Source organism: Ischnura elegans, chromosome 12 (assembly GCF_921293095.1).
Source record: "Ischnura elegans chromosome 12, ioIscEleg1.1, whole genome shotgun sequence".
Classification (NCBI taxonomy): Eukaryota; Metazoa; Arthropoda; class Insecta; order Odonata; family Coenagrionidae; genus Ischnura; species Ischnura elegans.
In genome coordinates, this window is record NC_060257.1 from 68,470,765 (window position 1) to 68,496,522 (window position 25,758).

Here is a 25,758-nt window from a genome sequence, read left to right on the forward strand (position 1 = left end):
TTGTGGATGTGGATTTGATTTGTGCAAGTTGATGCTGTGATAGTGGGCGTTCAGCGGAGAAAGTATTGAAGATAGTTTTTATGTATCGACCAGTCCTCTTTTAAATAATTTTCTATTCGAATGAGAATAAGATTAATTGTTTCGCTAAATTAGAAGTGGGATAGAAGAGAAAATTGGAAATATTATTGTGGTTGATAATAGAAAATACATAATATATGTATTGTATTTCTGTGGGTTTTTTCTTTCCTGCCTCTTTAAAATTTCTTGTGGTGGTGACTTCATGAAAAGTAAGTATAAAATCGGAGGTGTGATCTAAGAGATACCATGTTTTATTTTACAAGTGTTTATGCTGGTGATTTGGCAGGACTTTCATATTTTTAATAGGTTGATACATTTACTGCAGTGACCTAGAGACTTTTACTCATCCCAAATAATTTTTCAAATACTTAAGCGCCTGATATGGGTAAGTTTTAGTAGCTGAGACTGAACTATACGTTAATTTTTGCTTGCATTTTGATGAATTCGATCATACTAATAGCAGATGCGTCAGCAATCCTGTTTCATCGGCAATTTTTATTTAAAAATTTTATTTCGTCAGGCTTTAGGGTAAGCTTTTTAATGCTCGTGGGCTATGTGATGTCTTATTTAGTGTCAAAATTAATAAGAATTTACTCTTATTAACATCTCAAGGTTTCCAAGTAAGTACGAGCCACTTAAGAATGCTGGATGCTGGGGATGCGTGAATTAGCCTTGAGAATCTCATTTTTCGCAGTTATTTAAGTGGCCGAATAAGTTTTGTAAGTTCTCAATGGGTAAATAATACTATATCATGAATTCTAATTACCATGAAAAACTCACAACCGACAAAAACTTTGTCGGTCGTGAGTCTTTCATGGTAATTAGAATTCATGATATGGTGTTATTTACCTATTGAGAACTTACAATTCATAATGATTCGTATCAAGGTTCTCGCTACGGTCGGTAGCTATCGATTGTGTTGCGTTCGATACATTTTTCGATCATGCGAGTTACGATATATCTAATTTCGACCTAATCGATTGAGATTAGCCTGAGTGCCGTGTTCCTGCGCGCTTCGTATCCAATCGTACGTGCTTAGTAGCGGACATTCACATTGCTGCGTACGCGCTTCGTCGACAGGCCGCGAATGGAAATTATCCATTGACGAAAAGCGACGGAGCGGCACAGTATCCCCTTAGTCAATGGGTACTATGTACATACGAATTAGATACGGAGGGTTCTGTGCCGTCCGGGGTGCTTAATAATTTGCATCAAAGTTTAAGTATATTTAGCAAAAATACTCCCTATCACACCAGTTCGATAGTTTTAATCAAATCTTTTTTTTCCGTGCACCTACTGAGTTGGTCAGATTGTTATTGATAATGTCTCGAGTGGGAGAAGGCAAAAAAGTCTATCAAATCGTGGTAGGTACTTTCGCTCAAACATGGAACAGTGGGAGATTAAAGTGAAAGGCGCTTGGCTGCTGACCCCAGGGTCCCAAGTTCATATCATGGGTTAAGTCTTCTAACGCCCAAGGATAAAAAAAAACCTTCGGAGTTCGATATAGCCAAGGGAAAGGAACTGGTACACCTGACCCTCAATGTGTGAATTTCACTTGCCTTAGGCTTAGCTCGAGGTAAACTCTATCCTCACCTATTCGAGCCAACCTTGTGGTTGAATTAGTCAGTAAATGACGGTCTAGTCATATGTCCTTTTCGTATTATGACAAATTTAAATGTGATTTTTCACTCTAGTTTCACAGCTTAGAACTTTTGGCTATCCATAATCTCAACGTCGACCAACTGGTACTTTAGTCATGCGGTTTTCAATACATCTGGTTTTATTCATATCTTTTACTCTGCTGGGTGTATTTTACGAGTTCCTGGGGAGTTAAAAGTTTAATATTGTCTTTTGCTGTGCATGGTTGTGGGCACCATTGATCAGAGTGTTCATTATATAGTAATAGCGAAACAAGTGCTATTGTTCCTACTTGGAAATCTAAAATTTCTTATAATTTTAGAGAATTTATGCGATTTTTCTAAAATGATATGTATTCAGGACATGTATTCACACGGCTAGTTCGGCCAGTTATCGTTAGGACGTTCGCTCGGACATTCGTAATGTGAACGAGGCCACATTAACTCGTGCGTGTTTATGCATCGTGGAAACAGGCCTTTAGAATATCAACCACTCCACAGCGGACTGCGGTTTCCCGGCTAAGGCGGTTAAAACGCTTCCTGTTTGATCATACCTTTTACACAATGACCAAAAATATTCGGTTTAGAATTTTTTCCACTACGACCCATTTAAGCAGGTCATCATGACCTTCAACCCTTATCTCAGCTGTTCAGGGACCCTGAAAGTCCATTGATCCCAGCGTGAAGAGAAGAATCTCCCCAAAATGTGACCAACAGTTATCTCCTCACCTCAGGGATCCCGAAAGCAGCTCCGCAGTCCCTTATCCGTGAAAGGGTCATGGTTAGGGGGCGTCCTTGACAGGGGCTACGTAGCCGCGGCTGAATTATGGCCCAGGGACCGGAAGCGACCGCGCTAACAGGGCCCCCGTGACCTCGAGTAAATTCACTTTCCCATGCTGAGAGCAGGGCACACACAATGCCGTCTCCCTGTCGAGGCTTTTGTTGGAGTTTTAATGGCGAAGGTTACTACGCTAATGCATCACACTTTGTGCGACCACGCTCTGATGAATCAATGACGAGGTTAATGGAATTATATTGCGAAAAATTTGCATACGTTCCCTCAAACCCGATTTGCATTGTCGCGGGCTGAGTGAAAAACCGTGTTTGCGACCTTTCACGGAACGACGAAGCATTTTATTGGATTATGATCGCCGAGTTTTCCGACCAAAGTTAACTATACTCACAAAGGTTTCTTAATGGAAGGAAGCTTGTCGTAAATTTGACAGGCGTGGCGCCTATAAAGCATCTCACAAGTCACAATTTCATGCAAGTCTTATCTCACAAAATGCTATCTTCTGGTAACCCACCTTCACTGCTCAAAACACGAATATTACATAAGAGGATCCTCAAGTCAGCTTCTAAATTGACCGTAGATTGAAAACTAGACTAAACCTTTTAGATAAATTCAAGAGCAGTGTCTTTTCTAACGAAGTTAACCATATCTTACGGACGCCAACATACTACGGAAGATCAGATCATATAAATAAAATAACAGAGATAGATTGTAGAACAGACAGGTTCAGAATGTCTTTTTTTCTACGATCAATAAGAGATTATAACGGCAGCGATAGAACTCATAAATAGATTGCATGACTTGTAGTGTATCCTACTAACCTATGTAAAACTTAATGCATGTTTCTTAATTTCATTATTGTTTCCAACAGCATATGGTAGTATAATTTTTTTATATGCGTGACGGTTTTTGGACCGTGTGGTGTGCATGTGAGAGTCCAAATGCATGCTGCATGCTGGTGATTGATCACCCCCTGCCAAACACCCTAGAGGTGGCTCGCAGGGTATTATGTAGATGTAAATATGTTGTCACACACCGCGCATTTAAAAGGGTTTACAAAAGTCGCCACTTGCGTCGCTGATGGAAAAAGTGATCCGAGTTTCACGCGGAAATAAGGTATAATTAGGGGTGTTAACCGATATTTATACAGTACATAACAACGTGATCTAACAAATGAATAACTTCTCAAAGCTATTCCTTGCAATTAAAAATATTATAATGAAAAATATTGGAAGAAACGCATTTCACTCATCACCGCGCCACGGACATTTTCGAAACACGATTAAAATGCGACCGAAGTGGCAACAGAAATCAGCCTTGTATTGGATGGAATCGGGCCTCCTCTATGTGGTACCCTTGGTTCGAAAGATTTATCTGGAAAAGAGATATAAATTTAATACCCACCAGGCACGTAAATTGGAGTTGACATACATGTCCCTAAACTTACCACCTCAATGAATCTTTTATGGTAAAAGCTGCCAGAATATGAAGTTCACTGCCGACAGAAGTAAAATATTTGCACAACAGGAGTATTTAAGTCGACAGTGTACAAGTAGTTTCTTGATATTTCATGGAAATTTCCCAGCATAACTAGCTATGCTAGCGTGAGGGTTTACTGATGTAAATTGGGGGAGAATATATTTTAGCATTTTTGATACAGTTTTGACGTGGTTTCTACTAGCATTGCCTTATACTTTTAGCCATGAACACTTTGTTTGAGAAAATTAGTGGAATTGTTTCCAATGTATTTCATATGTGGACATATCCGCATTCGGGATGCAAGTGTAAGTATGTGTTTGTATAGGTATATATCTAATTTTTTTCTTCTTTCCTTTGTTTTTTTTTCTTTTTTCTCTTTGTTATTGTTCTCTGTGTTATTTCCACTTTCCGATCCATCGCCTTCTAATTTAGCTATCCGTGAAGAAAAATAAACCTAATCCTCTCGCCGATGGGTTTTTGTCTTCATACGCTCGTATTTCTTTTAAAAATTATCTTTCAGTTTCAGTTACTTCTTTGCTACAGCCTCACATGGTTTATTGTTGTTTACACTCATGTGAGCGATCAATTCCGTCAATAAGCGGCTCTTTATGGACGATTTGATGAGCCAGAACTAGAGTGACGTCACCAACTCAAGAAAAATGGGCTGTATATTTAGCGTTTCTTTTATATTGACCTTATGAAAAATTCGTTGTATAAGGAAGAGTTTTTGCTATGAATATCTTCCCCTACCTTCCACCTAATTCTGCTAACGTATTGCAAATTTGAGTCCATATGAACAGCCCCAATTATTTCCTTCACAGTGCGCAGTAAGGGTTTTCAGGGTCGCGGAACTGTTGAGATAAGGGTAAAAGGTCATGGTGACCACCTTTAATGGGTCGCGGAGGAAAAGGTCTAAACCGAAAAGCTACGGTCATTGGGTAAAGGCTTTGGTCAAACGGAGGGTGGTTTACCCACTCCAGTAGGGTGACCGCAGACTTCCTCTATGGTCGTAGTCAAACAGCCCGCGGACAATTGAAGAGGCTTAAGTTAACAGGACGTCTCACTCTCTCTCTCTCTCTCTCTCTTACGATGGAATTTGGATAATTCGAACTTCAAGGGACCAGTTGAACCAGAAGTTAATTTCGAATTATCCAAAAATTCGAATTTAAAAAATCCTTAGTAAATAGGTCCAAAAATAATAAAATTCATATTTCCAATCAAAACACTTTATTAAATTGACACTCTTTAAATATAAATACTTAGAGTAACGCCTAATAACAAGATTAAAGTAATCTTAAAACAGGAATATTTATTTCAACAAACCACGATGTAAAGTATAGTAATTTTTTTATTCTAACCTTAAAATGTCCTCAGTAACATCTGAACTGCTATCCACTAACAACTCAACTCGTAATCGTATGCGTTTAGACAAGATGCCATAGTATAATACACTGCAATAGAATCATAATAACCAAATTCTGGCTCTCTTTCTACATACGTTTTGGAAATAACACAGTAGTGGTGCGAAATGACTTAGCCGTCGATGCACCCTAAATTTAAATACTACTACTACCATAATAACCAAAGGGATTAAAAACATTGAATACGTACTTTATTGACTATTTATACCTTAATTTGACACACCAAAAACTCGAATCATCCAAAATAAAATTCAAATTATCCACGATTTTTTAGCATTGTTTGAATAAAAATGCTAGGGACCAAGAGAAATATTCGAATGGAAGAAGTTCGAATTATCCAAGCGCATAAACTAAAGCTATAACTAAAGTTATAGTTAACCTTTAGGTATAACTTTAGTTATAGGCTAAATTTATAGTAAAGACTAACTATAGATAACTCTTTTTAACGAATTTCTCCGCTACCTCTTGAGCTATTGTCTTCAAATTTTTAGAATGCATGGAATACGACCTTACCTACATTAACCAGTAGAAATATTATTATTGTTGTTATTTACTTGCGAATATTGTTTATTTTAATGTTTCAATTTTGCCCAATTATTACCTCATTCCCACTTGCACGAGTTTTTTATGTTTGAAAATGTGTGATTGTGTAATTAATTACCAATGTAGTCCTGAATTAAACGCTTAGAGAGCTGTTTTTAATTTAGTCGCCCCCAAATCCAGTAGAAATTTGATATTTCATAAATTGCTTAGCTTATATTTAAAGTTATACAATATTGGCAAATGCTAACAAAGGTTTACAATATACTGGTTCATCTACGCCCCACTCGTCTCTCACCTTAAAGGTGACCATCTATCCAAAGACAGAACCTATATCCTTTAAGTTTTGGGAAAGCATTATGCCTGTGTACTTGCGAGGTATATTGGCAAATATCAGCAATATCTCAAAATAACGGCAATGCAGTAAAATGCATGTGTAACTTTTTACAACAGTAGACATAAAACTTAAAGACTTCGATCTCAAGTGAAGTTGGAAATGAAGAGAGACAATTTTTTTACATATTCCCCTATGATGCATGTAAAATTTTCATTTATTTTTTCCTATTTTTTAAGCTAAATACCTAATGTGTACATGGATTACCAAGATCATTTGATCTCTTTAATTTAAATAGAAGAGGTTGTTTAAAATATCCCTAAAAGAGTTCAACCTCAGAAACTTCAGAACTAATGCGCAATATTTTTTTATTGATCAGTTGTTTTATCCTATAACATATTATTCTCCATTTTATGCCAGTTTTAACGAAATAATTCCTTTTTCAGGACCAGGAAATAAACGCGGTACTGTTCTGGAAAGATGCATCTGTAATTGTAAGTTTACTTTCAATATTTTCCATAACAAATAATGAATTTAACATCAAAAATAAATGAACATGTGTTCCTTTCTTTTTATATTCTGAATACGGCGATATAAACTAAACTACATGTAGGAAAGTATAAATAGAAAATCATTTTTTGCGATGGTGAAAGAATTGAAATTAATAATTCTAAATCGGCAAAAATACCTTGTCACTTGGCTGGAATTGTGAATAAACAGATTTTAGGATACTTTTTGGGCTACAAGAACTCTTACTTCCATTATTATTCCATGAATTGATTTTACGCGTATTAACATCTGTATGCATGATAAAAATTCGAATGACCTAAATACCTCCAAAAGGTATTACAGTCTCTTAACACATTGCATTTAATGATACGTTTTTTCGGTGTCGATTGTATAGCTTGTAAAATTTCATTCATCATAACAACGTCGTTGTCATCAAAAACAACGGTATTTTTCCCTGACTATGGTCTATGATCATACTCAAATCAAGTTATCTTGAAAAAAAAACTGCTGTTCCTAGCCTTGATTTTTCCGTCGTTGTTTTCATTAAAATCGCCCTCTTATCAATTTTAACCTTGTATTTGTCGGACAATACTCGCAATGATGATTTACAAATCCGGAATTACGACTCAGAAATGGAATTCTCTCCATTGTGTCGAAAATAGTAAAAGGCTAATCCTGTTCTCCCGATTCTCATTTCATGCGGAGGTGCAATTTAAAAATTCATAGCTCCGTTAAACGTCGTAATTGCCTTCAGATTTTGTCGTTATTGATCATGATTCGTACATTCAATTTTTATTGTTTCGGTTGTATAATTATCAATAACAATAAGACTTATTACGATTTTCAGGAGTTTTTTTTTAATTTAATTCACATTTACGCCATATAGGATTGAGTATGACTTTTCCCATTATGCTCTACGGTAAATAGCACGTTGTTTAGGAAATGCCCGGACAAACCTTAGCTTTAATAAATTTATGTGTTTTATTATTAAATTTTTCCTATTTTAAATTTACATTTAAATATCCTCCTTTTCTATTCGTAGAATTTATGAACTTCAGGATATAAAAGAACTTCCTATCGATTGAAGTACATATCGAGCTTTTCCATATATTTAGTCAAAGTAACGCAGATTCAACACAACAACAATGAACATATTATTTATTTAAACATTTAAGCATTAAATTGCAATATCTACACGACTGACGAAAGAATTTGCAAAGTTACTTAAGACTTACAATTTCACGAACTTATACTTATTCAATGCTCACAATTGTACTTATCTATTTTAGGCCAAAAATAATTTTGCTTTATCAAACATTGCGTTTTTGTAAATATTTTGGTCTAAAGAAACTTCTCAATCCTCCTGCTGTTGGGTTTTGAGAAAAGATGTCCAATATTAATTGAACACTACCCAAATGTATTAATTGTACCTCGTCAGCTGTTTTTTTTTATGCGTCCAATTTTAGATTGCCCTTTGCTTGTTTTTTTCCTAAGTGTATATTGTTGTTACTTCTTGTAGTATTAACATATAAATATAATGGTTATTTACCTGGCAGATCCTCAAATATCGCAACTTCCGCTCGCCCGTTGAAATCCGGATCAATATTTCATTCCGTTGCTAGGGTTCTCCATAATGATGCTCAATAATTGTGCCTTTTGCGAAACTCGCATCAAAGTTTGATTGGAGGCATCTAAAGGTTCTCTTCTTCGCAAAAGATTCTTTTCACTGGAAGTTTGAGGATTATTTTTTTTGTCTGTAAGTGAGCCGACCTGTTTCATTATCGTAGTAGTTCTTTGTTATATTTCTGTATTTTATTTTCTTGATCTATGATTATAGACGCAGGTCTTAATGAAAACTTTCAAATTTTGTCGTCCTTGCTTCATTCTTCCTTCCATACATCACGAATTAAAATATTTTTGTTAAGAGTTCATACATTACTCATCCCTATTTTTAATATACTGCGACATATTAAAAGCAACAGAGAAAGATGGACGCCTGGATGATTTAAGAAGTTAATGCGAAGAAGTTACAAATGCTGAATCTGGATAATGTCTACCACATCTCAATCCTGCACGGATAATGACACCGTAAGTTAAGAAACCAATATCAAACTTTTTTTTCTTTAGGAAGCCTACTTCCCCATTCCATAACTGTTGGAGGTTTCCTACCATAGCATTTTAATTTATTTTTCTATTACTTCCAAAATTCTTAGAATAGTAGTTTTAGAGGGGATAAGTATGATAAAATTTGATGATGATTATACAAGTGATCATAGTCCAAGTTATAACAATAATAATATCACGCGTTGCATATAGTCTCACTAAAGACAGCTTTCCTTGATTACATTTTCTCCATTTACGTTAGCGTGCACTTATTTGTAACACTACCGTATTCTGTACCTCTTAGATTTTTGGACAAGTCCTGCTTCCGTCAAATGAAACCTTTTCGTACTTATGTTTCATTTTGCTCACGACAAACCTCAAGAATACATTACAAAGTATTACAAAGTCAGCTGGGCCGCTAACCTATCCCGCAACTTATCCGCTTTTAAATAATAAAAAATTTATTCCCACTTAAACTTTTAAATCCCTTTTAAATCCCTGTATTTTTGTTAGGGATGCATTACGTGCATGCCAAAATTAATCCGCCAGAATACCCTGTTGCGGTGGAATCTCCGCTTTAAAATAATTCAACAATGTTATAGTCAGACTAATTTTTATTCTGCACGGTTCACACAATTTTTACTCTGCGAACTTCATTTTTACAGGAAAATACTTGCCTTTTGGAGTTACAATAGTGAATTAAGGGATCGCAAAGTTATAGTCCTCATAATATCACAGCAAAAATGGCTTTTGGTTATTTTCCCTGCGATACCAAATTTGATCCTTAATTTTCCTCTTATATATTATCAAAATATAAAATTACTATGAATATCTGGTTCGTTTGGTATTCGTTATCGTTAAACTTTAGAATATGATTATGCATTTGGTTTCCCGCTATATTCCCTTTATTTTCACCCCTGGATACTTAATTTTGCATTTAAGTTGTCATACCTTTTATTATAGTTTTTTTACCTATTGTTAAATCTTGCTTTAATTTTTACCATGACAGGTTATCACTATTTTTGTTATTTTACATAAAATTATTTGACTAATAGAAACTTATTACTCATACGGGGAGTTTTTAACATGGATTTACCGTAAGAACCTATGGTATTTAGCTACCTTATCTAGCGGCCTAAAAAAATTGATTTCCACACACAAGCTTGAAGTAGGCTTACTATAGCAAATGTTCACAGTGATCTAATTTATTACGCAAAAATAATTCATTCGTGTTCGTGACTGGAGATAATTGTTATAATGCGCTTTCTTGTAAAAGAGACTGTATCTCTATTGATGAGATTATTGAGGACCGTAATTGACTAATCAATATCAGTACATAATTTGTTCTATAATTACATTCCCTGCTATTCAGCCGGACTGTGTTGGACTTCATGAATGGAAGTGATGTTATGTTAGTGATTTTATTTCGTCCGTCCGGTTGTATAGCAATTGAAGCAGATGCATTTTTTCTCCTTTTATTACCAAACGAAATTCCTAGTATTAGAGGAGACCAAAAAGCTCATATTCAGCATGTTTCCCCATTATCGTAGTAGTTCGTTAATGATGAAGAAACGAAGGTGTTGATAGAATTTACCTCATAATTTCAGGCGAGTGAAATTTTTTACCTAAATACAGAAATTATTTTTATCAGTCTTCTCTTGTAATGAATTGCTCTTATTGTTACTACAACAGGTTATTACTATTTATGTTATTTCATAGGAAATTGTTTGGCTAAGGGATACTCATACCTCTTTTATCGTTGAGATTTCAGCATGACTTTAATTTAAGAACATCTGGTATTAAGCTACTATATTTATATCATAATACCATACAATTTCCATTCGCCTAGCTGTCTAGGAAACATTGCGTTGATTTGAAATCATTCATGATGTTTCGTTAATTATAGAATTTTAAGATTTTAGCGTGGCGAATTTTCAATAAATTATATTTATATTTTGAGGAATTGCAAAATAATACGTTTTCATTCATTCATTTAATTTGGATGGTTAAAAATATTTTTGGGGACGTATTTTGGCATGAAGGAGATAATCATGCGTTGAATCGTGTTTCAAAGCAGTGGAAACATTTTTCGCACTGGAATAAAGTTGAATATTGAAAATCCAACCAGTTCCCGCGGACTCTACTTTTAAGCGGACAATTAATCCGCTGAACCCAAATAAGATTTCCATGAACATCCTAATACAGGAATCGCAATTTGTTTTCAAACTTGGAGGAGCGTAAAATAGTAGCTTTTCTCTACAACATTATTTTTTCCATCAAAAGAGTTCCGCGAGCCATCTTTGTTCAACACAATTGAATGAGTGAATTAGATTAGATGTAATAAGGCCTAAATATGGTGAATAGATTTACATTCACCAAAAAATTGGCTATCCCTAATCTATAATTAAAATTCAATCATACGGCAAGCATCCAGAAAGATAGATTGTAATTATATATTTTATGAACGAATGAAAAACACGATGTTAAATGTATTTCGGAAAGTTTCAGCTGAAATTTTATGTGAAAACCAATGAATACTTGGTTCGATTATAGTTATGGAGATGGATTGTCTTTACCTTAATGTTTCCCCATTAGCCACTGAAGCAAATTGCTTTTCCTCAATTTCGATTTGCATGGAATACTATCAGAGTTTGTGGAAAGAATTGTCGCGCGCAAGAAATAAATCCCGCGTCAGCTTGCCGGATTTTGTTCACTTTCACTCCAATACGAAAAGTGTTTTCACCATTTTAAAACACGTCTCTGTCGAGTCTTTTTTTTTGCTTCCGTCGCCGTTTCGCTGTCCATTCAAATCGATTGGACCCTTGAGCGTTTTGCGGTCTTCGTTTGCGAGAACGGACTCTCACCCATGCTCCCATGCAAGTCGACCATTCTGAGCAAAAACCCCTGCTGTGGCCAATCACATCCAGTTTTGGCTGATCCCACGTAAATTGGAACCGAATCCTTACCATCAGGGTTTTCCCCCTTTTTTCTTCGCTCTTCTCGTCATATTGTCAATTCCCTTTCCCTTTCATCGATTTTCCTTTTTTATTGAAGGTGGAGAAAATCCCAATATATTTTCCCCTAAACGGCAATTCGTGTCCGAATCCTGAAAGGTTTTTTTGTCGTCTTATTTTACGTGTCCCCCTGTAGTGCTACTTTGCAATGTTATTTTTTATATCAAATGTTCCTAGTGATGATAAACGAACAACCATATCGAGTGAATTATTATATTATTATACATATTATACATGTTATTGAGTGAATTATTATAATTATTATAGAGTTAATGAAATATATATGTTATAGTTAGGTCTAAATAAAGTAGATAGATTTAGATTCATTAAAACGTAGGCTATCCCTACTCGCTAACTGAAAGTCAATCATTCGACAAACCTCCAGAAATATAAATGATAAATTTAGGTTTGGTTTTTTATCATTTCAAGTGATATGCATGGGATATTCATTTAAGCAGGCCACAAAGTTAGTGCTGAAAGGAAAACCAAGGAATTCAATTTCTCTGCATTTTTTGTTTTAGACGTTAATTTTTTGGTATTTTTACGCATGCACCCATTAAATTGTAATAACTTCCTAAAAATCTTTTTTGCATGTTCAAGTATTATTTTAAATTTAAAAAACCACAAAAACAATTATAAGTAATTGTAGTGGGGCGTAACTTGGTGGAAATCCCTTATCGTAGGAATTGGAGGAATAAAAAAGGGGAAAAAAGAAGTATTAAGTTCTCCGATTCCTTCTCAAAAAAATTACAGTTATAGAGTGAGTTAGCAAATACAGAATGTTGTCCGATTGTAAATTCCCTATCTCTTTTATTGATGTACCTTTTTTATTGAAGGTGGAGAAAATCCCAATATATTTTCCCGTAAACGGCAATTCGTGACCGAATCCTGAAAGTTTTTTTTTTCTTTTTACGTGTCTCTCTTATCATTTCGAGGGACATGCGTGGGAAAGTCATTTCAGCTCGCTACGAAGTAAATTGCTGAGAACTCCCATTTTTCTGCATATTTTGTGTACATACAATTATTGGTATTTTTAACGTATTACTGCGAAATTATATCATCCTCAGTTAAAATCAGTTCTGCATTGAATTAGTTCTAAATTGAATTAGCTAATCCAGATCTTCCATTATGTTATTCATTGAAATTGGTTTACTTACCTTTTATTTTCGATTAATATGGGCTTATCTTTTTGTCTGTAATTTGAGCTGGCGTTTATGCGACGTTCCTCAACCTGATGTTATTTTCCTTCCCTAAGGATTCACCCAATGTATTGCCCAATCAAATTCACTTGGCAAATTTCCCTTTAAAAATTGAAAAAAAACCTACAAAAATCAATATTGCCTAAAAAATGATGCAGTAAAGGTGACGCATGCAAATTGAATTTTATCCTTTTTTTTCTCCTTAGTCAAGCTATTAAATATCCATAGAGGTGGGTGACTACGAGGATATGCCGAGGGGATAAAAATGATCTTTTAGCGTGTTTTAGGCGGAGAAATTCTCCATCACAAAGTCGTGTGCGAGTAAAAAAAATCTCTTGCGTTCTATAAGATTAACTTGAACAAATATGCATTTTATATTGTTATAAAAGGATTCTGATAGAAATGCTCTGTTAAATTGTTGAATACTTAGAGCTACGATTTTTACTTTTTTTATATCCATGCTTAGATAGAAACGAAAGCTAGTCACTGGTATTAGGCCAGCTCTTGATAAAAGTATTCTGATCGTCTAGTATGACGGATATATTATAGTACTTTCATTCTCTCCTCTTTGCACCTTAAACGTGTGAAATTATCGCTGAAATCTGTCTCTAAATTTTACGAATGGAACTCGAGTACCCTTCTCTTACATCAACAGGAAATTATAACTACTCTGATTATTGATCACTGTGGAAAAATGTGTCCTGCTCTCTCTCCCGCTAAATAAGTTTTGCAGACTTGCTAGACAGTTGTGCTGTGAGATCGGATCGTATTTATGAATGAGTAGGTGATGTGTACCGGTAAATGCTCTGGCGGCATGTAGGTGGCATTATCATCCGCCCCGCTACGGCATGGTTTGCCCTCTTGCGGCAAAGGAAAGAATGAAGTTCCCTCGGAATAAATTTGGTTCGAATGCTTGGGCGGGAATATATTAAAGGAAACTCAACAGAGAAAACTTTTTTCATATTGCCTTCTTTCATAAATTTTAATAAATCTAGAATAAAATCAAAATTATAGATCAAAATCAAAATATTGTTCCATCATCTTCAATCAATTAAATCAATATTTTAAAAATTAAAAAAAAAACAATAATGATAAAAATTTGGCTGACACCTTACATTTAGATTCATATTTTTATCTATTAGACAGAATATCCCTCAAGCCAGCCGTTAATAAAAAGACGTGAAACTTCAGCTCTTTTCTGAGTCTCACGAATAGTTTATTACATTTTTCCTACTCTCCGGCGGAAAAACGAAATTCTGTACCAATTCGTTCGGCGTATATTATATTGATACAGTCGGTTAAATTTTTGTTTTCGCCGCAATTAAACTTTATTATTCTCAATTGAAGTATTAACTTATAAAACTAAATTTCCACAACAGTCCAAAGCCATGACTTGGCTTTCAAAACATGAATAGATATGTTGCCATGTGAAATTTGGTGTAAATGGAAAATAATTCCGTAAAAAAAGGTCGTTTCATTTTCTTTTCCCTTCCACGGCATAAGCCGTAACGCGTTGGTGTAGGGGTTGAGTCGGGTGACTGACTTCTGAAAGGGGAACTGTCATCCCCGCTGTCGCGAACACGCATTGTGACGTAGGAATTCGTATCGCATTGTTTCAACATGTCACTCTCAGTGTTTTTGCGTGTATTCCACCCACATTTTTTGTCCCTGCCCTTAGTCGTTTCATGCCTTAGCTTGTATTGTCTTACTGTATTAAGCCTTTTCTTCTTGTCTTTGCTTTCTCTTTCACATTCCATGATTAATTTTCAATTGTTTAACATTTCCTTGATATTTATGGTCTTGTGGAACCTTAAAATAGCATAATACTCCTGTAACGTCAAGAATTTGAGAACTAACCGATGCAAAGAAGATTGTCTATAAACATAGAGTAAGTATACTCTATGCTATAAATGAAGTAGAAAAATTGAACTAGAGTACTCACAATAAGATTCTAGTGGTTTAACCGAAAAGCAGCATCGACAGATGAACTACCATACCTTTGCATAATCTTATGTTAAAATATTAGGCACGAGGTGAGGGTCGATTGAGTTTTGTACCTAAACGATGGTAAGGATGTAATAAATAATAATTTTTCCAGCTTTTCGAAAATGTTCAGTTTTTTCATTCTTGTTGTATACATTTTTAAATTTATAGGGCAAAGTCAATAAATTCTCCATCTTCTATTATGTGGAGCTAATAGGGAGTGGGTATCATTGTTAGATCTAATGCCCTCGCTAAGCCATAATTGAATAACGAATCATGATTTTAAAAATGAGTCATTCACCCGTCCATAAATAATATGTGGTGATTCGGCGTCCATTTTTGATGAAAAAGTTAAAACTTTGTTTTTCCACGGAATTTTTTTTTTGAAACACTACCATAGTTTTGACGCCTAACATCCTCTCTTGGTCTTAACGTCACCAGGAGATGACGTTAAACGTCGAAACCATGGCAGTGTTTTAATGAAAATTCTGTGGAGAAACACAGGTGAATTTTTTTCATCCAATATATTCTGCAAATTCCACAAAGTGTCCCCAGAAACCACCAACTTTATTATTTAATAATATCATTATTATTATTTTATTATAATTATTTTAACTATTCCCATTATTACGAATTATTATGTTGAAATCAAAGGAAGGTTTGACTACATCCTCACAAATGTTGCATTGATACCATGCAATTTATCATTTTTACATCCACTTAAAATCGACAGTATTTTATGGGCATACAACGCAGGGAACATCGCTGTATCTCAAACGTGTCATTTTTTGGCGTTTAAAATTCTCAGTAGTTAATTTTATTAAATTTCATGACAAGACTAATTGTTTTGTTCTCGTTCTAGCCCTTAGATGGCAGTAAGAGTATTAATAATTCAATCTATCACGAAAAACGGAAAAATATGATCGGTCGAAGGAAACAGAGCATCCACTTATACCACCATTTACCATGCAATAATTTAATGAGATAAATGGGTTCATGGTCATTGTTACGTGCGATTCTTATAGAAAATTAATAAAATACAAAGGCGGGAAGTTTGCTATCACTTATTAGCTGACTCATATTTAGTTCCATCATTAATACCCAACAAGGTTATCACGAAATCATTCCGGGTTATTGACAACGATGGTGTATTAGAGAAATAATGTTAACCGTTTAGTCCTCCACTCTAGGAAGTGAAAGCAGTATAATTCAATTTTAACTCGTATTTTTTTCCAAGACCGTTAAAATTTTTCAATTCCATCCACTTCCATCCTCTTTCAGACCTCTCTCGAGCGTATCACGTTCGTATTTTTCATTCTGTTTTCGTCTTCTCCCTACCATTACGTAAGTGATGTTGGAACTTCGCTTTTTAAATTGGCAAAGACAAGATCGTTTGTTCCCTTTGATTCCGCATTCTAATGGCAGCGCATATCCGTCTGTCGTCAGCACGCTTTTTTCATGCCATTGTTTCCAAGGTATCCAGTTGAAATCAATATTCTCTTTCTTCTTGTACCAAAAGCGTCTTTTCATTTGACTTTATCTTTTTTTTTAATCACCGTGTGCATATATTCACTATCTTCATTTAATTAGTTTCAATGCTTACCAGCGTATTCATTTTTTTACATGAATTCTAATTTTTGTATCTCTACTATTGTGTTAAGGCCTTCTTTTATGTACTCAGTTGCGGAAGACTTTTATGCAGTTTCTTCGAATGAAAATCATTTTATGCACGTGGCGTTATTTCAGAACAATATACTGGGCATTTTCCTTGAGTAATATGCATTCAGTGAGCATGGTGAATCCATGAAATAGTTTTTGGTTTGTTCTCAATTTTTTAAAATTACTTTATAAATGTTTTCATAGCCATTGTTTCTTAGATATTCTTGAGGTCCTACACCATTACGTCATTTTCTTAGATCAAAGTTTTAATGGCCATACGTAACAGAAAAGTGATTTATGTTCAAGATAAAAGGGTTAGAAAAGAAAGAACCAATTGGAGAGAAACTAAATTGGGAACTCTTTGAATCTACGCTCTAAAAACTTGATTTCATGTCACTCAGATGCTATAGGAAATAAAGTTTCCGTTGTCGATACGTCGGGTATATTTAGATTGTGGAGCAATTATCCAGGAGGGTTAGCTAAAAATCCTTGACTTACATTGAGTCATTCATTTATAAAATTTACTGGATGCCAGTAGGCAGGTCGTCATAATTAATCAGGATTTGAATTGATAAAAGCACCAAGCACTGGATAGCCATGAAACAGCCAGTGATCACTTGGAAAAATATAAGTGCTATTTTTTCCATGATTTTCACCCTTCACTTAGCTAATGACATTTCGTCCTAGTACGAATTTAAGTATACCGGGACTAGCCACGGTGATAACTTTTACGGGAGTCACCCGCAATGCACAATTGTGCGAAAAATCCACAGAGAAAAAATCATTCGCACAATTTCGTCCTAGGTTTTCTATGGTACTATTGTAGTTTTATTGATAGGGTTTTTAATCTGTCTCTGTGAATTTGGATGATGTGAAAACGAAGTATGGGCTGTTTCACCTCGAGTTGAATGTAGAAGTTCACTCAAGACTCCAACTCGCAATTATTTAAAAATATTTCGATTGATTAATCAGGGAGAATGTTACGACGATTAGCAAAAAACCTCCGCAAACGACCATTTTCTCATATTTTTCAAATGAAAAACGCGAAATTTCCCGCCTCCGATGTGCAAGACTAAAGAGTAGTAGACTCCCTGCGGCATGATTTCGTGACGTCATCAACTTATCTGCAAAATGGCGTAATACCATCGACCCTTTGCGGTAAATGCCGCGAGAAGAAGTCAACGGATCGAAATACGGCAAAATGCTGTTTTTTTATTTTTCGACCTCATCAAAATAGATAACAAAGGATAATTAGTGAGCGAGTCAATTGATATCTAAGGGTTAGAAGTAATCGAATACTGCAATCGAAGAAATCGAAGCTGTCGCCTTCCCTATCACTTCGTCTAAAGCAGTGAGGATAGGCAGTTGTCGCCTTATTTATCACCCGTCTCGACGTAATACATTACATGGTAACGTTGTTAAAACTATGATTCATTTCCTAGTTCTTGGAGAATCTTTCACTGAAGACAGGAATCTCTCATATGTATCAATTTTAAATAGAATATATTAAAATAGTTTTTACTTTACTCAATTACGATAGGTCACTGAGGTTCTCTTGAATGCTTTTTCTTGGCACCCAAATGTACCCTAGCAGCGCAAATTTTGCTCATCATATCATAGTCACATAGCATAATAGCTCGTTACCATTGAGACGCTCGCGGTTTGTTAAGAACAAGTTATTGACATTACTCCGCCCTTACTTAATGGTATTTCTCCGCAAACAGCTCGAAAATGAGGCGAAACATATTCAATACACGCAATTTTTGCGAAAATTGTTTAACTTTGAGAAAATTTATTTCGTTAAAAAAGTACCCTATGCAAAACGGTATGCGTCACAGCATCCTCTAATCATTTGACAATAACTGTGCAAATTTTCAACTGCCATACTCAAGAAAACCCTTTTTTGAGGTTTTGGCCAACTTTTTTCGATTCCAGTCCATTGTACGACGGATTGAAAAACGCTAAAAAAAAGTTCTCTTGACTTTCCAAACTCAGCCACAACTGATGACAATAAATTCCATCAGTACCATTAAACCCAATAAATTAATCAACGAGAACATAGCTCGTTCATTGATATTTTTCCTCGAAAAATGTGATTATTAATTCGTTTTTTGGGTTCTTTAAAAGTAATATTATTTTTATATTAATAAAATCGATGGAACTAATCAACAGCGATCCCCTGAACGCTGTCGCGTCGGCAGAAACGAAGAAAATAGCGTGGAATTCAGCGGGCTCTTTTAGGAGACCCGTGGTGAATGCCGGGAAATGGCGGCGGCAATTCGGATCACGTCGACTGGGGAATCTGCCCCTCTTCTGTCGCGCCAATCCCTTTTCCTTTGCGTCGGGTATTTTTACTATTTTATTTCGTCAGTGCTGCATGTTCCTCCCATTTGAACGTGTCTCGAAAGTTCAATGCGTTCGGGGCAATTGATTTTCGCGGCTTTCATCGATTCTATGAGAGCGGAAGTTTTTCTCTTGTTGATTCACGTAATCTTTTCGGTTACGAATTGGGGATATTTCCACAGGTTTTCGCAGCGTGGTTTTTTTACTACCCTAATTTTATATGCTTAAGGATGGCATTCTGGTGCTTTTGTTCGAACCCCCGAGAAATTCATTTGAATCTACATATTACAGAGGGCCGTTTCTGCATATTTTTCTAGTTTAGGTGTAAGTAAAACATTCCGCCGCCCCATTAAAAATACCCTGAAAGATAATAGTGATTCTCAATGTAAATATTTTTTAAATAAACACAAATACTTTAGGAATTAGGGTCGAGACTAAAGTTTCACCGCGGACTTGTAACATTCTTGCTCTTATGTATTGAATGTGATATTTTAGAGCTTAACGCTTTGCGTGCGATGGACGTAATATTACGTCTTTTTATTTAATTGGCTTTGTATGTGTGAAGCCGTAATATTTCGCCCATGGTCCTTTCCTGTTTCAGGAAAAAGAGTTCACTTTATATCTTCAGGATAAAAATCCCTCTGTATCTACCGGAATCCTTATCTTAGGTCACTTTGTGTGAAAATTCTTTGGGCCAATGAACCAATTACTATGCATGTTATGGCGCTACATCATGTGTTGCCACTTCTTTATTTTTCAAAAATACTAGTTTTTCATTGTTAAATTATGTATTTATAAATTAGCAATAAATATTGTTCAACTCATTCATAAAAAAGAGCATTGTCCATTTTTATTGAAATACACATCGATATAAATATATTTTTGATGCTAATGTTTTTAAAAATGTACGAATTTAGTAAAAATGGCTGCATTTTTCAGTAGGGCTTTAAAATTAGCGGCCGGCACTCAAAGTGTTAAAAATCAATTACGTATAAAAATCCAGGGTGATACATCCAAATAAATAAATACAAAGGGTTAGCTTTCAAGATTTATTAATACTGAACATTGGAGTGAGCGCTTAAGTGCCCCTTTTCGCTGGGCACCCTACGCGGCCGCGAGTTTGATTACCGCCTAAGCCAGCCCTGATGTTACCCCCCAATTTCTATGCTACAATCTCACCTTGTTTGTTTGTGTTTGCAATCGTATGAGCGGATAATTTTGTCAATAAGCGGCTCTTTCTGGGAGAGTTGTTGTACCGGAACTCTTGTCTACCTACTCTTTACGGAACTCACCAACTCCAACTGAAAAGTGAGCGACAATTTTCGTATTTTTTAATTTCATTCTTGGTGGCTGAAGAGGATGACTTTTTTCCCTTAGTTATTTTCCATAATATCATGGTAAAATTAATGGCATTTGGAGTATGCTCCTATACGGAAGTGAGTTATGGACAATAATAGCAGCGGAGACAGCAAGGATAGAGGCCTTCGAAATGTGGTGCTGTAGTAGAATGATGAGGATCAAATGGATCGACCGAGTTAGTAACGAGGAAGTCCAAAGAAGAGTAGGAGAAAAGAGAAGCCCCGTGAAAATCTTAATAAGAAGACGGAACAACCTTATAGGACACATCAAGAGACAAGAAGAAAAGTCGAGGAATAAGTGGATGGCAAGAACGGAAGACTCGAACGAAATATATGGAACAGGTAAAGCATGTGAAAGAAATGAAGGTCGTATGTGTGAAAAGATAAGCTGTTGGGAGAATTGAGTGGAGAGCTGCGTCAAACCTATCTTAGGATTGTTGACCAGTGCTAATGGTGATGATGATGAATTATTTTCAATTGTTTATTCTAAAATTTCTTCACTTATATCTACATATATCCAGTTGCAACTCAAAAAATGGTTAACCCATTATAACCCAATGTTGCTTTTAAGTAACATAAAAAATGAAAACATCTTCAACTCTATTCAGGAAAGATTTAAACTACGTGTTCTTTTGTGGGGTAGAGTTGAATGGTGAAATATGTAGCTACAATAATGATTGAGTAGGAAATTTTCACTGTTTTAAAACGAGATGACAGTCTTGAAATTTAATTTCTCCCAAAAGCAGCTTTGGGGTAGAAAGGGCTCAGGCTGAATTATGTCTATTCCTACGTATCCTATTCTTTGGTTAAACTGTTTAAGTGCCAAGGCCCCCATTTAATGTACATATTCTACTAATCGAAAACAATTTATATTAATTATGTACACACTTTTTGCAATATCCATTTCAGCTCAGTTTTCTTTATTGGCAGCTAATTATCCCGTTGAGTGCTTAATTCTGGTACTAACACAATCAATAGATAAATTTTTATCATGAGTTAAGTAGCTTTCTGAAAGCAATCGGATACTCTCCTTGAAAAGTTGACATTTTCGCTGTTTTAGTGAATAAAAAAAAACCTATAACGTTTTACTTTTTTGGAAAAAAAAAACATTTTCTTATCTATTTTTGACAGTTGCAAATTACATTTGAGATGACTAATAGAGCAATAGCACCGGCAAAATATAAGTTTCCTGTCTACTTAAATGAGAAACATGAATTGTAAAATCCTTTTCAATTACCGCAGAAAATTCTGACTTCGCTGACCCGAGAGTCCCTGGTTCAAATCTAAGCTGAGGCGTTTTGACACCCTACACGAAACCTCCGAAGTGCGTGGGGGCCCAAAGGAAGTAACTGTTTGCCCTACCAATAGTGTGATATTTATTATTCAGATGACTGTGGCGTAGTCCTGGTTGAGTTCTAGCATTACCTTTCCTTGGAAAACTGAAGGCGGAAGGCGTTAATTTTTGACACCGATGATTTCTCCTGGGTTACAAAAATTATTTGTTTAAATAAACTATTCCATGGTCTTATGTGAAAGAATCTTGGTTGCCTTAAAGGCAGGCCATAAATTGGTGGCTACGGTGTTCATGACGGCAGGTAAAACTAAGAACATTATTAACCGAATTAAAAGAAAAAGAGAACCTTAATCTGATGACCGAAAGTAACTTACGGTCTCTTTAACCGCAAGATAGAAAAGTAACGGAATACTCCTAACGAAACAGTTAAATAACGTTTGAATGATAAACTAAAATTACCATGTTATTTTCACGATTCTATTTTTTGCAATATCCGTACCTGAGCCAATTGCTTGGAGTGGAAAATTTTATTACCCGTTCGTATTATTGTGGAACGAAGATGAGGCATTGGTTGGACATACATCGTGTAGAATTTAGGGTTGAACGGAAAGAGAGACAAAGGTTTTTCGAATGCAGGGGTAATGCTGCCGGTGCTCCGTCGATGTGGCGCTAGCAGTGCCATCTGTGTGGAGAGATGCGAAGCTTTTAGAGAGTCGGGATGGAAGCAGTCGTGTTAGTTCGGAGGAGAGACGACAGAGAGAGACATTTGTGTTCATGAGGAAAACTAGGTCGGTGGCGCATTCAAGTGCTGAGCGGGAGAAGTAAATAAAGTTTTAGGGCCTTACAGGATCGAGATGCACTTGGAAGTGGGAATAGCATCAAGCTTAATGGGTTCCCACAATGTTTTATCAGAGCTAAAGCAGAGAGGTTTCAACGCTGGATTGGTTTGCAGACTTCCATGCGCACTTTCATGAAGCATTTTAAGTTTTTGTTATCCGCTTCTGAGCGTTATGGAGAGTACTTCGTGAGTCCTTTTACTCAAGTCGCCACTTGACATGAATTGGAAATATTTTAATTTTCATATTTCGCTATGAATCTCTCTCCTTTCCTCGTTTCCATCTCAATTCATGCTTTAACAAGTGCGAATAACACGTGCTCAAAATCCACAGCTTCATTTAGAGGGCTCTCACGCTAAAGTTAAAGTAATGAGCAATTATTTATTCACACACAAGTTTGTCAATTTTTTTGGAATTATATTTATAAGGCTCTCCGTCATTAATGTGAAGTATTGAATATTTTAAGCTCTTGAAATATTTCACATTTTTCCTGTTCTATGGTCCTAAGTGGGCCACTGGTTAATTATTTTCATTTTCTCTTTATATGAACATAATGGCGCTTTCCAGAGTACAAAAAATTAATTGACTGGTATTCATTCCTAAAGTAACAAGCTTTTTTCAGCGGAGCGAATAATTATAATGCAATGTCCTTACGTATGTATATAAAGGTACATTACCACCGCTATGGATTATTTTTTCCTTGTTCCATTACAATATTACTCTGAGAACTTTCGGACAAATGCTGTCAATTGAAATTAAAATTATCTTAGTTAAAGGAAAATTAGCTGCGCAAATATAAGTCTTAAAACAAAATGAATAAAAGGCAGATGAACTAATGCGTTGGAGAGATAATAAAAACTTAATAAGCCACTAATTATATTGAAAAAAAAGTTTTTTTAAATAATTAAACCAAAATACATATTCCTGATGTATGGTTGCCGTTAACTAAGCATGTTTTTACTTTTTAAATGTAATTAACTTTCCGGATTCCTATTTATACTATTTTATTTTATGTATGTATACTTTTCAGCCTATTGTTTATTTTTATCACACCTCATTTTCACTATTATTCATTTTAATAAATCATAAGTAACTATGTCAACACAATAATCTGAAAAAAACAATCAAAGGTTCTTTATTGTAAATGTACATGAAATAAATTTTGTGGAGAGTACTTTTTTATTAGTAACAATTGCCATTATTGAATTGGTAAACAACTTGGTCCATAGTGCTAGTCAGAAGGTACGATTTAGATTACATAGTGGTATATTGCAAGCATTAAATAAATTCAATAACAATTTAAGTGTACCAGAACTAGCCACGGTCATATCTTTACGGAGTCTCCCGCAATACACACATTGTGCGAAAAATCCACAGAGGAAAAAATCATTCGCCTTGCCCGTTCAAGGCGAATGATTTTTTATCCGTGGATTTTTCGTTCAATGACAGAAATATGATATTAATAATTTTAAGGAATATTGAAACCAAAATGCGCATGAATGATTATTAAAAGATATACTGTCGATAGCCCGAGTGGCGAGAACTTAATGATTGAGAACCTCTATGGGTGAATTCAGACTATTTGCCATATCCAGTCGTTTTTACCCTTGAAAGCCTCTTATAAGTGAGAATCTAGGAACGTCTTTAAGTGAGAGATTTTTGGCCGACTTCTGGCGGGGAAATGTGTGCACCGACTCAATACAGAATGAGTGGAACCTATTTCGCCCGCGAACTTTAGATTTGTATAAATTTTATTTGACGTTGATTTGAAGGTAACACATTCTTTATAACTCTATCAATTCCTTACACACACTTTGACGGAAATGAAGATAGAAAGACAGTGATATGTTTTCGAAGACATTTTCAGAAGTTTACATTGTTGCATCTTCGAATCTAGTAAACTCGAGACATGCTGTTGTAGAGTCGTTACGAAAAGGTAAGAATCTGTTTCAGATAAGAGAAATGAGGTCAAAAAATATATTAATGGTACCATAAGAAAATCTCATGTCTTCAAATGATCTCTTTTAATAATCATTGTGTATATAATAGAGAAAGACGGTGATATTTTTTCGAAGAAAATTTCATGGGTTCACCTAGCTGAATCTTCGAATCCTGTGAATCAAAACACGTAGTTGTAGAGTCGTTTCAAAAAGGTAAAAAGGTATATTTGATAGGAGTAATGAGATCAAAAAAACATATTAATAATACCACAAGGGAATCACTTGAGTCTTCAACTTATCTCTTTAAATAAACATTGTAAATAACTAAAAGTTTTGAAGTTATAGTTTAAAGTTTATAGATAATTACATAAATAAATGGTATATAATAGGGTAGTTTCCTTCATCAAAGAAAACGAAATGTATTGATTGCGATTCGTTACCCACCATTAGTGTATTCATAATACACAAATTATTTGGTTTTTGAAATACCGGTTTAGACGAATGGCAAGGGTCAAATTTTATCCTCATTTGAAAAAGGCCAGATTGGCGCCCATGCGATTCCACTCCGCATGACGTCACAGGGACCTAGTTTCTACACGAGAGGATAGGAGTTATACATCGTCTGAGGTTACCAATGCATGCATGAGGCACAGAGCTCAGGGAAACATGTCTTAATAATCACCTATTAAAACTGGCTAAGTTCGGAAAGTTTTCTTCGTTTGATAAGGTATTAATAAACCTTTTTTAAGCCATGCGCTACCAGCCAGCAGGGTACTCAGCTGTCCGCTAGCATCCTGCGACGTATCAGCGCTAAGCCTCGCCTCAAGGTCACCTCACCGGGCGGGAGGGGGAACCAGAAATACGACGTACGGAGATATTTCCCGGCATTCACACTTAAGCGTCGCGTTTTCGCGCGCTTGAAAATTTTCACTTTTCATTTAATCGCGAAAAATAGATGTTGTCATTTAAAAATCTAAAAGCGTGAAATACGTACTCCAGGAGTAATAATCCTTCGATTAAAGCAATAAAAAAAATAATAGGAAACCACCCTATTGTGGATTCCTTGCACTCATCTCCCCCTACTTTCTTGCTTGTACATCTATAAGCGAGAGAGGTCTCTCCATAACCTTTGTAAGTGAGGAATTGAGTAAGTCAGAAACCTCTATAAGGGAGAAAAAAATGACGGTCCCGTGAACCCTCACTTATTAAAGTGCGACGGTAAATAGTGATGCCTTAA

General features: G+C 35.5%; 1 protein-coding gene across 2 annotated transcripts in view; it reads left to right on the forward strand.

The window, feature by feature from the left end:
• Positions 1-25,758, forward strand: part of LOC124169727 — a 562,768-nt gene that overhangs the window by 236,984 nt on the left and 300,026 nt on the right. The window contains exon 3 of one of the 2 annotated variants that reach the window (XM_046548416.1): positions 6,729-6,776. The exons of the other annotated variant lie outside the window; for it this stretch is intronic. The gene's annotated coding sequence lies outside the window, so the exon portion shown is untranslated. The remainder of the gene's footprint in view (positions 1-6,728; positions 6,777-25,758) is intronic. 2 annotated transcript variants of the gene reach the window in all.